Source organism: Phocoena sinus, chromosome 8 (assembly GCF_008692025.1).
Source record: "Phocoena sinus isolate mPhoSin1 chromosome 8, mPhoSin1.pri, whole genome shotgun sequence".
Lineage (NCBI taxonomy): Eukaryota > Metazoa > Chordata > Mammalia > Artiodactyla > Phocoenidae > Phocoena > Phocoena sinus.
Window position 1 is genome coordinate 88,208,424 of NC_045770.1, and position 16,440 is coordinate 88,224,863.

The 16,440-nt window shown below is 39.2% G+C and overlaps 1 non-coding gene across 1 annotated transcript; it reads right to left on the reverse strand.

Annotated features, from left to right (window-relative positions):
* Nucleotides 1-13,484: 13,484 nt before the first annotated feature.
* Nucleotides 13,485-13,557, reverse strand: TRNAK-UUU. Its single transcript has one exon. It is a non-coding gene; the product is annotated as a tRNA-Lys (tRNA).
* Between the last annotated feature and the right edge of the window lie 2,883 nt (nt 13,558-16,440).

Here is a 16,440-nt window from a genome sequence, read left to right on the forward strand (position 1 = left end):
ACTTTGTGTTTATATGGCCATTCTCTCCACTGGTAGCAGTGAGCCCTGGTGAAGTCCAAGTGAGCTGTGTTCTCTACGTGTGTTATGTTTGTAACTTGGGAGTGCGAGGCTGGTTCTCACCCCCTCTTCAAATTATTGATGTTGACTGACTCACTTTGGAGCTAAGGAGCCTTTTTGGAAAGTAATAATTCAAACAAGGTTGACACCTGGAATGCAGATCCACGCAGGCATGACTCATTGACTGAAGGACGCCTTTAGGAAGCCAAATTGCCATGGTGGACTGTAGGGCCAGTGGGAAAGAATCAACCGTGAGTGAAAGTAAGCTGAACTTAGCCAGCCACAGGGCCTGAGGGTTGGAGGAAAATAGTGGTACTGGGTAAACTATGGTGACTGTAACTTAACCATTTGCAAACTTTTAGTGGAGTAAGTTGTATATGTTGAATAACAAATAAGTGCTCCTAATTTATCCTCCTTATCACTCCCTAAGAGTGATAATGTTTGTTTATTCAACTTCTTTCTGCTTTTACTAGACTTGTTTTTGTAATTGCTTTGTTTTTATTTCTTTATTTTTTATTGAAGTAGAGTTGATTTACAATGTTTCAGGTGTACAGCAAAGTGACTCAGTCATATATACATATATTCATTTTCAGATTCTTTTCCATTATGTGTTCTTACAAAATATTGAGTGTAGTTCTCTGTGCTATACAGTAGGTTCTTGTTTATTTTATATATAGTAGTGTGTATATGTTTTTTTTTTTTTTTTTTTTTTTTTTGCGGTACGCGGGCCTCTCACTGTTGTGGCCTCTCCCGTTGCGGAGCACAGGCTCCGGACGCGCAGGCTCAGCGGCCATGGCTCACGGGCCCAGCCGCTCCGCGGCATGTGGGATCTTCCCAGACTAGGGCACGAACCCGCGTTCCCTACATCGGCAGGCGGACTCTCAACCACTGCGCCACCAGGGAAGCCCGTAGTGTGTATATGTTAATCCCAAACTCCTAATGTATCCTTCCCCTCCTTTTCCCCTTTGGTAACCATAAGTTTGTTTTCCGTCTGAGTCTATTTCTGTTTTGTAAATAGGTTCATTTGTATCATTTTTTTTTTAGAGTCCACATATAAGTGATATCATATGATGTTTGTCTTTCTCTGTCTGGCTTATTTCACTTAGTATGATAATCTCCAGATCCATCCATGTTGCTGCAAATGGCATTATTTCATCATTTTTTATGGCTGAGTAATATTCCATTGTATATATGTACCACATCTTCCTTATCCATTCATCTGTCGATGGACATTTAGGTTACTTCCATCAGACTTATTCTTGAGATTTGTGATTTAGAATCTTGCGAATAGATAGAAATGTGTGGTTGGCTAGACAGGGAGACTGATGTTGTGTTTAAGATGGGCAGTTTTAGATGTGACAGAACTGTAGTATATGCGGTATAGGAAGGTGATGTTAAGGGCAAGAGAGGGTCCAGATTTTGTTGGGCTGGTATCATCTTTGAGAGAAAGAATACAAAATTATAAAAACAAAATTAGGTGTGAAATTGAATGTACATTTGAAAAGAGAAAATAAATCACAATAAATTGCAAATTTTAAAGAGCTGTCAAATATCACAAATATCATTAAGTGCATAATAATTAATTATTGTACACACGTTTGATATGTTTGTCCCCCTCTCACCCCCCAAATTCATATGTTGAAGCCTTAACACTCCCAATGTGATGGTATTTGGAGATGGAGCCTTTGGGAGGTAATTAGGGTTAAATGAGGTAATGAGGGTAAAGTCCTCATAGTGGGATTGGTGCCCTTTAAGAAGAGACACCAGAGAGCTCATGATCATTCCCCAGCATGTGCGCAAAGAATAGGTCATGTGAGCGCACAGTGAAATGGCAACGTCTGCAAGCCATTGTCAGAACCTTGATCTTGGAATTCCCAGATTCCAGAACTTTGGGAAATAAATTTCTGTTGTTTAAGCCACCTAGCCTATGGTGTTTTGTTGTGGCAGTGAGTGGACTAAGACGTAATATGATTTTTCATGTATACTTTTTGCCTGCATACATTGAGCATTTCTTCACGTGAAAACATGATTTTTGTAATATTTTGTCTTAACATGGTTGATTGAAGTTTGTATTTTATTAGTAGTAGTAGTAGTGATGCATATATATGACTTACCTCACAGCTTCACTCACCGTTTATAAGTTTGTGCCCTAAGAATAAAGGAATTCTGATAAATTCTATTTTCCATGCTTCCAACCAAAAAGGAAAGAAATAAAGTACGGTACTTTTATAATTGCAAATGCCACATTATTAAATATTTCCCTGAAAGGAGAGGACTTCCCTGTTTCCTCTGCTTACAACTTTACATTTTTGATGATTTGAAAAATTTTCCACAGACTAGGTACTGGCTTTCCCATTTCAAACCTGGATTCTCATCCACTACATACATAGTTCTGGTGCCAGGGGCTATAGGACAGATTCACTTTTCAATACCACCTCTACCCCTGTACATTTGTGTTTATGGTGCTGGGTGAGTTGGCACAGTGCACAGTGGGAATATTCCTGAAAGCCATTCCAACCCGGGAAAGCTAGCGATAGCTGTAAGCCACATAAATACACTCCACTCAGACTAAGTATATCTTAAATTTAACTCTTCCTTAGCTTCCCAAAATGTAGTTACTGCATTGCCACCCAACATGAGAGTGAATGTGACAGAAAGAAGTCAGAATGCAAAGAGACAATGATCTTAAATTATTTTCACTTAAAATATACCTTTACAAAATTTGCAAAAACATTTGACTACATGAACACATTGCTTGAGTCTCCCCTTTCTTTGTTGATCTTCTGTCTGTTGTCTTCATCATTGAAAGTGGGGTTTCAAACTCTTCATCTAAGTTTATTGAATTGTCTATTTGTCTCTTCAGTTCTGTCAGGTTTTGCTTCATGAATTTTGTGTCTCTGTTCTTAGGTGCATACATGTTGTGTTTTCCTGATGGAATTACCCTTTTATGATTATAAAATTTCTCCTTATCTTTAATAATTTTTTGTTTTAAAATCTATTTTGTCTGATATTAGTGTGGCCACTCCAGCTCAGATACTTTTCAGAGAAAGTGACAGTTGTTGGTTTGATATTGCATTTTATGCAATGTCTTTTTTACTTATATATCAAAAAGGTATCATGGTGGGAAGAGGCAGAAATGGCAATTTATATTAGAGAAATGAACATTGTATCATTAGGAATGACAAACTTTCATTTTTGTTTCTTATTTGAATTTCCGTGAGAGTATGATATTTAGATAGCTGTGTGATGCACCAATTGCTGACATGAAATACAAAAAAAATCAGAGTTGTACTTTGGAATTTCTTTGAGTTTTGGGGTGAGGGAAGGGGCAATATTGTTTGGGTTTTTTGTTATCTGGAGTTCAGTTTCATTAACATCATGAGAACTTGTTTGTAGCTAAGAATAACTTGTCTAAAGTTTCATCACTATCCAGTAAGTTACCAAGCTAGACATCTTGGAGTTGTCCACAGTTCTTCTTGTTTTCCCGTGTCCCACTTCAGTACAGATATGTCTTCAGCTCTGAAGTCTTGCCTCATTTATCACTGTTTTCCATACCACATAACCCTCCTACAGCCCCTATATCTCCTCTGAATCCTTGGAACAGTTTTTATACTCCTTTTATAGCACTTCTCACATACTGTGGCTCTCTTCTTATATATCTGACTCTTCAATTACATTAGATGGTAAACTCTGAGAATAAGGGTTATATATTATTTAACTTTGTGTTTTCCATGACTGGCATATGGTACATGGTACATGCTTAATAGATGTTTAGACCTCTTGAAAATGTGAACTTGAGCATCCAGTATACTGAACCAGCTAGTACTAGAGGGTTTACTTAGAAAGTAAAAAAGTGAAAAATAGGAGTACTTGCCAGATGTTCATTATTATGAATGTCAGCTTACAACTTAGGGGAAAATGGATTATGTAATATATTAAATCATGTATATTTAATATTTAATGATTAAAATAATCTATATTCATGAAAACAGTAATTGGCATATGTTCCCTTTGGCTCTTGTGTTCTGCTTGATGAAATTATAGATATTTAACATACTGCCAGGTTTTATTTTATAAATGGCTTTATACCAAATATAGTTTTTTAAACACCTACATTCATGCAAACAACAGCATAAGAGCCCATTAATAACTGCAGTTTTTTAGAAGCTGTTTTGTTGAAATTGGCTTACATTTAATCCATCAGAAAAATGAATCCCTCCAAACTAGGATCTTTTCTATCCCCAGAGTTATTGTATTTGCCAAGTGTCCAGGAATGTTGATAGGTCAAAATAGTTGATTTGTTTAAAAGTCTTGAGTTATTTATACTAAACTGCAAAGATTATTCTCATACTTGAAATAGATATAGAACCCTAGAATCTTGAATTTGAAGGTAACTTCCGAATCAACGTAACCTAATTTCCATATTTTACAGATGAAGAAATTGAAGCCCTGGGAATGGAAATGATTTCTCAACTATATTTCTTAAGTTCCAGCCCACTGCTCTTTCCCCCATATCTTTCAGCTTCATACAAAGCATTTGAAAAAAAACTTCATCACAACACTGACAAAAATCCTACTTGTCTATTTTGCAGACACTGACAAATTGATCCTAAGATTGATATGGAAATGCAAGGGACCCAAATATCCAAAACAATCTTGAAAGAGAAGAACAAACACACTTCCCAGTCTCAAAACTTACTGCAAAGCTAAGTAGTTATGACAATGTGCGGCATAAGGATGGACATGGGTATCAATGGAATAGAACTGAGAATCCAGAAATTAACTCTTACATTTATGGTCAATTGATTTTCAAGAGTGCCGACATAATTCAATGGGTAATGATAGTCTTCCTAAAAATTTGTGCTAAGAAAACTACATAACCACATACAAAAGGATTTGGATTCCTACCTCACATCATATACAAAAATTAACTCAAAATGGATAATAGACCTAATGTAAGAGCTAAAACTATAAAACTCTTAGAAGGAAACATGGGTGTAAATCTTTGTGACCTTGGGCTAGGCAATGGTTTTTCAGATATGAAACCAAAATCACAAGCAACAAAAGAAAAAGATAGATAAAACAGACATCATTAAAATAAATAACATTGTGTTTCAAAGGCCAACATCAGAAAAGTGAAAAGACAATCCTCAGAATGGGAGAAAATATTTGCAAGTTATATATCTGGTATGGGATTTGTATTCAGATTATATAAAGTATCTTACGTCTCAACAATTAAAAGACAAATAACCTAATTAAAAATGAGCAAAGCATTTGAATAGACATTCCTCCAAAGAATATATATGAATGACTAAAAAGCATATGAAAAGATCCTCAACATCATTAATCATCAGGGGAATACAAATCAAAACCATGTACCCCAGAAATTCCACTCACTGATAAACACTCAAGAGAAATAAAAATCCACGTCCACACAAAAGCTCGTACCAAATTGTTCATCATAGTATCATTCACAATATCCAAGACGTAGAAACACCCCAAATATCCATCAACCCATAAATGGATGAATAAAATGTAATATATTCATACAAAGGAATGCTGTTTGGCAGTAAAAAGGAGTGAAGTATTGCTATGTGCTACAACATAGATGGACTTTGAGGGCACTATGCTAAGTGAAAGGAATCAGTCACAAAAGACTATGTATTGTATGAATCTATTTATATGAAATGTCCAGAATAGGCAAATTCATACAGACAAAAAGTAGATTATTAGTTACCAGTGACAGGGTGACGGGGGAAGCAAAGTGACCGAGTAGATACGAACTTTCTTTGTGGTGTGATAAAATGGGCTAAAATTAGTGGTGATAATTGCATAGTTTGTGAATACGCTAAAAACCACTGAATTTTACACTTTAAAAGGCTGCATTTTATGGTGTGTGACTTATGACTCAATAAAGGTGTTATAAAAGAAACTTCCATTAGGCAAGGACTGTTAGTAACTCCATTTTATAGATTAGAAAACTTAGGCAGTTGCCTACTTTTGGCACTTGCCTAAAAGTCAAATTGATACTGAGTAATGGGGCCAGGATTTGAGTCCAGGTAATCTGACTCCAGGTCTTTCATCCTAAACTTGGCTTTATTCCTGCTTTAATAAGGCAAATAAGGGATATATTATTGCTCTAATGGAGTCATGGTTCTTTTGCCACTAGGATACATTTGGTGAATGATACTCAGCAATGGAAAATCAACTGACTTATCTGACGTGGCCTGAAGTAGTCGATTCCTCTTGCACTCCTATAGTTAAATCAGCTTAGAAGGAAATGCATCTTTTAAGGTTACAAGAGTAACACTTCTTTAGGTGATACCATCTCTTCTTCAAGCTGGCATATGTATATAGACACAGCCTGAAAAGTATTCTGTTACACATTAAAAACACCTGTATGATTAAATATACAGAGCTAGATATATAAAGTGAATTTTTTGTGCTTTATAGTTGAAGAATGGATTTTGCTGATCCATGAATGATTTGATATCATTTGCTCGTGACTGAATAGAATTGGCCATTTGTCGAAATTTGCACTCCACACAGATTAGCTAATTGGAGAGATTTCTTTGTACCACTTCTATTATCTTTCTATTTCTCATGCTCTTTTCCAAAGAATCACTTCCTACATCCTTATTTCTCTCTGATATTACAAATGAAGGCTTTTTCATAAGCTGGGGTTGTGGCACTCTCAGCTCTCCAGAGTACAGAGAGGGACCAGGAAGGATGTAAAACAAAAAGTCTTTAAGTGTTTTTGCACTGATATTCTTGCAAAGGACTAAAAGCCCTTTCCAGAGCCTTACTCTGATGTAATAAGTTTGGTTATTTGGTTTTCTAGTTCACATAAAATCAGAATCAGCAAGTTAGAAGTTTTAGGGAGACTGGCAGGGGGACAAATATTGATCAGTGGGAAGGGACAAACTAATAAAGTAGAACTTCTAGCAGAGGCCGTAAATCCTGCCAATAGTGTCATAGTTGCTAAGTGCCCCTATATCCTAAGTCAAGTGCAAGACCACCTATCAGGCCTTGCTAGGTGACTGTGAAACAAGTTCATTCAGCAGCAGCCCAGCATCCTTATAGAGAGCGTCTAAGATTTGAGGAGGGCAGGACCTTGAGAGAGAGGATTTCTTGGGAGAGGGATGTCGCTGCCTTACGCTTCTCCCTACCCAGTGCAGGAGGAAAGGGAGAGGCCTCTATTTCACCTTCAACCAAATGAGAGAGGCTCCAGAGCTTGCTATTTATCTCTTGAAGTAGAGACTTTAATATCTATGATGATGGAAATATTCCTCGGTCATCATGGTGACCACTAGCCACATGTGTCCATTGAGCACTTGAAATATGGCTAGGGTAAGTGAGGAACTCAGTTTTAATTCTGTTTAGGTTTTGTAAATCTATATACTAAATTCAAATAGCCATATATGGCCATGGAATACTTTATTGGGTAGTACTATATTATTGTACAGTAATACGGTAGTAATTGTATTACTACTGTAGCAACAGTAGTAGCTAATACATATTGATAATTTGCTAGGTACCAGATACTGCACTAAGCACTTTCTAGTATCTTTAAGACCCTCCCTGTAGCCACTTGGTTTTATCCATCTTGATTTTATTCAGGAGAAAACCAAAGCATAGAGAGGTTACATAAGGGACAGATTTAGAATAGAACCTAGAGGATTTGATTCTAGAACCTTTGGTTTTAATCACTGCACTCTTTTTTGTGGACATGCCTCTTTAATTTTACCCCCCCCCCCTTATTCATACTTTTATTAATGAGTAACAGTAGCAAAGATCATCTCTGGAGACTTCATTTATACCTTTATACCATATCTTCTTTTAGTTATATACACTTCTAATCTTTCTCAACTACTTTGGTATATATACATGTTTTTGGTTTTTTTTATACAGCACCTCTGAGACAGGATAATTCCATTTGTCTTATTTTCTAATAATCTTTGTTGAATAGTATGTGGAGTCTTCAATGATGAAAAGATTTTTATCCTTGAAATATATGTTTGGGAGGTCCCTAAGTGCCCTCATATATTTGATATTCAGAAACCTGAGAACACATTATCACCTCTACCTTGGAAAAACCTCATTTGGTGCATAATGAGAGTGAAGCTTAGGGGCTTTTTGACATGGTTTTCTATGCAGAAGGTGCTTTCCTCTTTGATTCATGAGTAAACTGTGGAGTTCACTTGTGTTTTTTATTTTCCAAATGGGATAATTATATAAGAAGAAAGATTTGTGCTTTAATATTTATATTCTAGGTGCATCGGAAGCCTCTACTGCTTCTATATAAACAGGGATACCCAATGACTGGAGAATGAATATTCATGGACAGTCTCTGACAAAATATTATAGAATGGTAGCCATTCACCAGCAAAAATGAGTATGTACCATGTGCAAGGCTCTGTATGCATGTTAGCTTTTTAATACTCTCTACTTAAATATCATTAGCCCACTTACAGGTGAGGAAACTGAGGTGCAGAAAAATAAAGTCATTTATCCAGGGTCATACTGGAACCATACTGGACTCATGTAGAGTCCTAGCTAAACCTGGGTTAATTTGATTCTAAAACTGTCTGCAGGAAGAGTAGTATGTTTGAGCAGTACATTCCAACTCTGGCTGCACACTGGCACACCTTCTGCAGGGAACTTTAAAAAATCCCAGTGCTGGGCTTCCCTGGTGGCACAGTGGTTGAGAGTCCGCCTGCTGATGCAGGGGACACGGGTTCGTGCCCCGGTCCAGGAGGATCGCACGTGCCGCGGAGCGGCTGGACCCATGAGCCATGGCTGCTGAGCCTGCGCGTCCGGTGCCTGTGCTCCACAACGGGAGAGGCCACAACAGTGAGAGGCCCGCGTACTGCAAAAAAAAGAAAGAGAAAAGAAATCCTAGTGCCCAGGCTATACTCCAGAGCAATTAAATCAGAATCTTCCAGGGGGTAGGACCTAGACATCATTACACTGTAAAGTTCTTCATGTGATTCCAACATGCATCTGAGGAGGTTAGCCATGCTGAAAGCCATGCAGCTGCTTCTTATGTGCTTCCTATCAGCCAGGGTTGCAATGCCCTTTAAAATTCAATGGTGTATGGATAGATAGACCTGCTGCATTTTTGTAAGGTGTTTGTAAATTTTTTGGAAAAAATAATAAGAGCAGTTGGTATCGGATTTTCAGATCACAAAACTGAATCTAATTTCTGTTTTGAGCCTCACCCGCATTCTCTTTGGCATAAGGAAATATGAGTCACTTCTAGGTAATCAAGTCATATCAGTCAAATCAGGACTTAAATTTGGTCAATTTAAGACTTGAAATCAGTCATTTCAACGTTTTCGCTCACCCCTTCTTTCTCTCCCAGATTCTGGTGGGCTGGCACAGCCTCGGCATGAGAGATGAAGCAGGAAGTATCTGGCCTGTGGCCATCCTCTGTCCTCCATCCGTGTAAGCTGGGGTTTAGCCACCTGATCTTTGGGTGTTGGCCTCTAATCCTGTGCATGGCTACCATCTTTGGGGCTCCATGCTGTATTTGTAAATGTTGATCAACATTTGTTGATGTTCTCTCTCATCAAGACTGTAGGAACCTATCAGTCTGCCAGTCCCTCTTGTCCCCTTCTGAGCTTTTTGAGACACGGGAAATTCCACATGTTCTCTCCCGCAGGTGGAGTCAGTCTGTATCCAGCTCACAAGTGCTGCTTGTATGAATCTTTTCCCATCTTGTGTTCAGTAGCATTCCCTTGGTAGCTTGAAATTACCCTTGGGAAGTCTTTACACCATTTGAAAACTCTCTGTATTAGTTTCCTATTGATTCTGTAACAAAGTACAACAAGTGAAGTGGTGTAAAACAACACAAATGTATTCTTCTTTCTGACATTATCTCTCTCTCTCCTGGATAATCCAGGATCATCATCTCCAGGTCCTTGAATTAATCACATCTGCAATGTTCCTTTTGCCATCTAAGGCAACATTTTCAAAGGTTCTGGGGATTAGGGCATCACCTTTGGAGGGCTATCATTCTGTCTACCAACCCCTAAAATCAGACATTTTTATTTTAAAGAGAGCTAGTTGGTAACTATTTATCAGCACACACACTCCCTATGACCCTTTGGGAGGCTTATGGGGAAAGACCCTAATCCTTCTCATGGTAGACATACTGCACTACCATGTTGACATCAGTGCTCCCATACCTTCTGCTATATAGGGACATTTGTAAGGTTTCTGCCTCTGGAAAGTGGGCCGTAACTACGATCTCGTTCCCAGGCTTCTCTGGGTGTCCTATCGAGACCCAGGCTGGAGGCTGCCAGGTGCAGTAACACCACCCTGTTGCTTAAGCTGTCACTTCTCTGTAGTTTTCCCTCCTTCTTCAGCCATTGAAATTTACCTTGTTTTGGAAGGGAAAACCTGCTTTTATGTTACTATACGTTCATCTTAAAGCCATGCTTATCAAACAAACTTTTTACATCTCCTAGGTCTTAGTTCCTAATAGCTAAAGGCAAGCTTTTAGAATTCAACAAAACTTTTCTCTCTCACAAAGCCAGCTTCTCACAAATCAAAAACACCTTTCTTTTAAGATTCCACTTATTTCCAAGTTTCAAAGCCCTATTTTGAACCTCAAAGCCAATAAATGCTGTTTTGCCATCCCTCTAAAGCAATGACAGCCACTGAATAAAGAATGGGTGGAGGGTCTCCGGGCAACTAGAATATAATACGACGGTTTTTATCTTTCGACGTGGCTAACAATGTGGTAAGACATGTATCAAAACGCCAAGCAGGTGGACCAGATAACACATGCTGTTGAAGTTTAGAGGATGGACAGGTTGGTGGGGGATGCCTGGTCAAAGGTACCTTGATGGTATGGGAAGGACTGAGCTTGGCCAGGGTGGATGGTTTGGGTTCAAGCAGGAAAAGAATCAGAGGGTCAGGAAGGGGCAGGTGTGCACAAGGGACCAGGAGTCCTTCAGTCTGTCTGCTGGGGCATTTATGTGGGAGAGTACCAGGGAAATGGAATAGCTGAGGCTTTGAATGGCAGGCTGAAGATTAGGACCACATTTCTAGTCCCGGGGCAGTGGCTCCATGGACATGCTGCGAGCTGTTGATCACCTGAGTGGAGGGGTGTGGCTGCAGCTTATCCTTCTAAACCCAAAGCTCATCCGAGCTCTACAGCAGCGCATGGCATCTTGGTAGAGCACCCTTGACATGTCACCGAGCCTTTGTCCATACATCACAGACACTTCCCAAAGCAATCCTGTGAAGCATCTATGCTACTGCCTCCACCACATGGGGGAAAAACAGATCTTAGCATATCTTGAAATTCTCTTATAAGCAGTTTACATTTGGTGTTCGCTACTTAGTTATTGGCTCAGTTTGGGGAAGGATAGAGAATATATGTATGAACATGTGTGTGTGGTATGTGCGTGTGTGAGATGTATGTACGTGTGGTATGCATGTATACACAAGGTGGGGCATGTGTGTGGTATGTGTGTATATGTGATGTGTGGTGTGCTTGTGTGATGTATATATGTGGGGGGGGATGTATGTGTGTATGGTGTGGTACGTTCCCTCTGTATGTGCCCACGATGCATGGAGTGTGTGGGGTAGGTGCATGTGTATACAGAGTGTGTGTATGTGGCATGTGGTGAGTGTGTGGTGTGTGAGACTTGTGGGGTACATGTGCCTGGGGAGCGGGGGTGTGTGTGTGTGGTGTGTGACTATGGGTGAGATACGTGTGTGTTGGGAGTGGTCTGCGCCTAGTCTAAGCATGGATGATGTGTGGTACATATGTGTGGTGTGTGGTTTGGGGAGTGTGTGTGTGCGCGCACACATGTGGACTTGTGCTGTGGTATTTAAGAGCCCAGCTCTGGAGCCAGACTGCCTGAAGTAATGACTGGCTCCACCACATGGGCGAATGACTTAACTGCTTTGTGCTTTCATTTCCTGATCTCTAGAAAGAGAGTAGTAAGAGTGCCTGCCTCCAAGTGATGTTGTGAGTTACCACAGACAAGACACTGACACAGTGCCAAGCACATAGATGACCCTCAATAAGTATTAGCTGCTGTTTGGTCCCCTCACGGATCCTCAGGTTTTCAGGTGCTGTTTAGAGGTCTCTCTGCCTTTTCTGCTGGTTGATGGTCCTTTGGAAGCAGCAAGCAGTCACAGTTTGTTATAGAACCGTTAGGTCCAAGCTAACAGAGAGGATTTTTCTTCTTCACGTCCTTGCTAACCTTCAGCATCACTACTCATCTTTGAACTCACTGTAGATTCTGACTACACACAAAATCCTGAGCTGCTTGGTTTTTCAGAAACCTGTCTGGGCTGATGAAGAATAGAGGCAGCCCTCCACCACGCTCAAACTAGGAGAGAAAAGAAAAACAAGTATGTTACAAGGACACTGGTGGGTGGCTCTCAGATATTACCACAACTACAACCTCCACGGCTCCTTAAAAGGAGCTTGTGTTCGGTAAGATGTAATATGTTTGCTGCTCATGGAACTTTTATTCTGAAGAGAAAAATGCCCGTGAAAACTCCTCTAGAATGAGTGGTGATGCCTCTGGCTGATGGTTCAAAGACTGACATTCTGTGGGGGCAGTAAGGAGCCAGGGGGTGAGGAAACTCATTTTTCCTCATTTTTACCGGATCAGAGTGGTTTCTAGGGCATGGGCAAAGAGAGTCCACCTGGAGGGCATTTTACAAATATCAGGACCATCTTGTCCAGACTAGCAATTAGAGAGGAGGAAATGAATCATAATTTAATTGAAAAAGTAAGTCCATCAAATTTGTGTTACTGGACAAATGCACAAAGAAGTATATATAAAATATGTGTGTGTATCTCCTGAGTATCATAGTCACCTCTAGTCCTCCTCTATCCCCTAACCAGCTTTATTTTGTTAACTCCCTTCCCCTCTAGACTATAAGGTTGACAGGGACAGAATTTCGCTTCTGTTGCTCATGGCTGTAGCTCCAGTTACTGGAACAGTCCAGGCACATTGCAGGTACTTTGTACTTAGGTGTTGAGTAAATAAATGAAAAAAAAAGAAAGAAAACCACTTAACTGTCCAGTGAGAGGGTTTGGTAAATACAATAAGCCACCTCTATTGAGCGGAAAACAATGGAACCACTGAAATTGATAAGGCAGATTTAAATCCTTATTTATTAACCTGGAAATACAAACATTTTCTATTTAGTGAAAATAATTAGGGTGCAGAACAGTTTATGTGTATGTGTCTTTTGTGTGTATGTGTTTATAGTTATGTGTCTGTATGTATTTTTTTTTAAACATCTTTATCGGGGTATAATTGCTTTACAATGGTGTGTTTAGTTTCTGCTCTATAACAAAGTGAATCAGTTATACATATACATATGTTCCCATATCTCTTCCCTCTATTTTTTAAAAAAAAATTTTATTCTGTTTATTTATTTATTCTTGGCGCCCGGACAGGGACATGAACCCTGGGCCCTCAGATTAAAAGTCTGATGCTCTCCCAGCTGAGCTACCCAGGCATCTCTTCCCTCTTGCGTCTCCCTCCTTCCCACCCCCCCCCATCCTACCCCTCCAGGTGGTCACAAAGCACCTAGCTGATCTCCCTGTGCTATGCGGCTGCTTCCCACTAGCTATCGACCTTACGTTTGGCAGTGTATATATGTCCATGCCTCTCTCTCTCGCTTCGTCACAGGCTCACCCTCCCCCTCCCCATATCCTCAAGTCCATTCTCTAGTAGGTCTGTGTCTTTATTCCTGACTTACCCCAGGTTTTTCATGACATTTTTTTCCCTTAAATTCCATAGATATGTGTTAGCCTATACGGTATTTGTCTTTTTCTTTCTGACTTACTTCACTCTGTATGACAGACTCTGAGTCTATCCACCTCATTACAATAGCTCAATTTCGTTTCTTTTATGGCTGAGTAATATTCCATTGTATATATGTGCACATCTTCTTATCCATTCATCTGATGACGGGCACTTAGGTTGTTTCCATCTCCGGGCTATTGTAAATAGAGCTGCAATGAACATTTTGGTACACTGACTCGTTTTGAATTACGGTTTTCTCAGGGTATATGCCCAGTAGTGGGATTGCTGGGTCATATGGTAATTCTATTTGTAGTTTTTTAAGGAACCTCCATACTGTTCTCCATAGTGGCTGAACCAATTCACCTTCCCACCAGCAGGTGCAAGAGTGTTCCCTTTTCTCCACACCCTCTCCAGCATTTATTGTTTCTAGATTTTTTGATGATGGCCATTCTAACTGGTGTGGAGGTGATATCTCATTGTAGTTTTGATTTGCATTTCTTTAATAATTAATGATGTTGAGCATTCTTTCATGTGTTTGTTGGCAGTCTGTATATCTTTTTTGGAGAAATGTCTATTTAGGTCTTCTGCTATTTTTGGATTGGGTTGTTTGTTTTTTGTTATTGAGCTTCATGAGCTGCTTGTAAATTTTGGAAATTAATCTTTGTCAGTTGCTTCATTTGCAAATATTTTCTCCCATTCTGAGGGTTGTCTTTTGGTCTTGGTTATGGTTTCCTTTGCTGTGCAAAAGCTTTGAAGTTTCATTAGGTCCCATTTGTTTATTTTTGTTTTATTTCCATTACTCTAGGAGGTGGGTCAGAAAGGATCTTGCTGTGATTTATGTCATAGAGTGTTCTTCCTATGTTTTCTTCTAAGAGTTTGATAGTTTCTTGGCCTTACATTTAGGTCTTTAATCCATTTTGAGCTTATTTTTGTGTATGTGTTAGGGAGTGATCTAATCTCATACTTTTACATGTACCTGTCCAGTTTTCCCAGCACCACTTATTGAAGAGGCTGTCCTTTCTCCACTGTACATTCCTGCCTCCTTTATCAAAGATAAAGTGACCATATGTGCGTGGGTTTATCTCTGGGCTTTCTATCCTGTTCCATTGATCTATCTTTCTGTTTTTGTGCCAGTACCATACTGTCTTGATTACTGTACCTTTGTAGTAGGGTCTGAAGTCAGGGAGCCTGATTCCTCAAGCTTCATTTTTTGTTCTCAAGATTACTTTGGCTATTCGGGGTCTTTTGTGTTTCCATACAAAATTGTGAAATTTTTTGGTCTAGTTCTGTGGAAAATGCCAGTGGTAGTTTGATAGGGATTGCATTGAATTTGTAGATTGCTTTGGGTAGTAGAGTCATTTTCACAATGTTGATTCTTGCAATCCAAGAACATGGTATATCTCACCATCTATTTGTATCATCTTTAATTTCTTTCATCAGTGTCTTATAATTTTCTGCATACAGGTCTTTTGTCTCCTTAGGTAGGTTTATTCCTAGATATTTTCTTCTTCGTGTTGTAATGGTAAATGGGAGTGTTTTCTTGATTTCACTTTCAGATTTTTCATCATTAGTATACAGGAATGCCAGAGATTTCTGTCCATTAATTTTGTATCCTGCTACTTTACCGAATTCATTGATTAGCTCTAGTAATTTTCTGGTAGCATTTTTAAGATTCTCTATGTATAGTATCATGTCATCTGCAAACGGTGACAGCTTTACGTCTTCTTTTCCAATTTGCATTCCTTTTATTTCCTTTTCTTCTCTGATTGCTGTGGCTAAAACTTCCAGAACTATGTTGAATAAGAGTGATGAGAGTGGGCAACCATGTCCTGCTCCTGATCTTAGTGGAAATGCTTTCAGTTTTTCATCATTGAGGATGATGTTGGCTGTGGGCTTGTCATATATGGCCTTCATTATGTTGAGGAAAGTTCCCTCTATGCCTACTTTCTGCAGGGTTTTTATCATAAATGGGTGTTGAATTTTGTCAAAAGCATTCCCTGCATCTATTGAGATGATCATATGGATTTTCTCCTTCAATTTGTTAATATGGTTTATCACCTTGGTTGATTTGCGTATATTGAAGAATCCTTGCATTCCTGGAATAAACCCCACTTGATCATGGTGTATGATCCTTTTAATGGCTGTTGGATTCTATTTGCTAGTATTTTGTTGAGGATTTTTGCATCTATGTTCATCAGTGATATTGGCCTGTAGTTTTCTTTCTTTGTGACATCCTTGTCTGGTTTTGGTATCAAGGTGATGGTGGCCTCGTAGAATGAATTTGGAAGTGTTCCTCCCTCTGCTATATTTTGGAAGAGTTTGAGATGGAGAGGTGTTAGCTCTTCTCTAAATGTTTGATAGAATTTGCCTGTGAAGCCATCTGGTTCTGCACTTTTGTTTGTTGGAATATTTTTAATCACACGTCCTCAATTTCAGTTCTTTTGATTGGTCTGTTCATATTTACTATTCTTCCTGATTCAGTATTGGCAGGTTGTGAATTTCCTAAGAATATGTCCATGTCTTCCAGGTTTTCCATTTTACTGGCATAGAGTTGCTTGTAGTAATCTCTCATGATCTTCTGTATTTCTGCAGT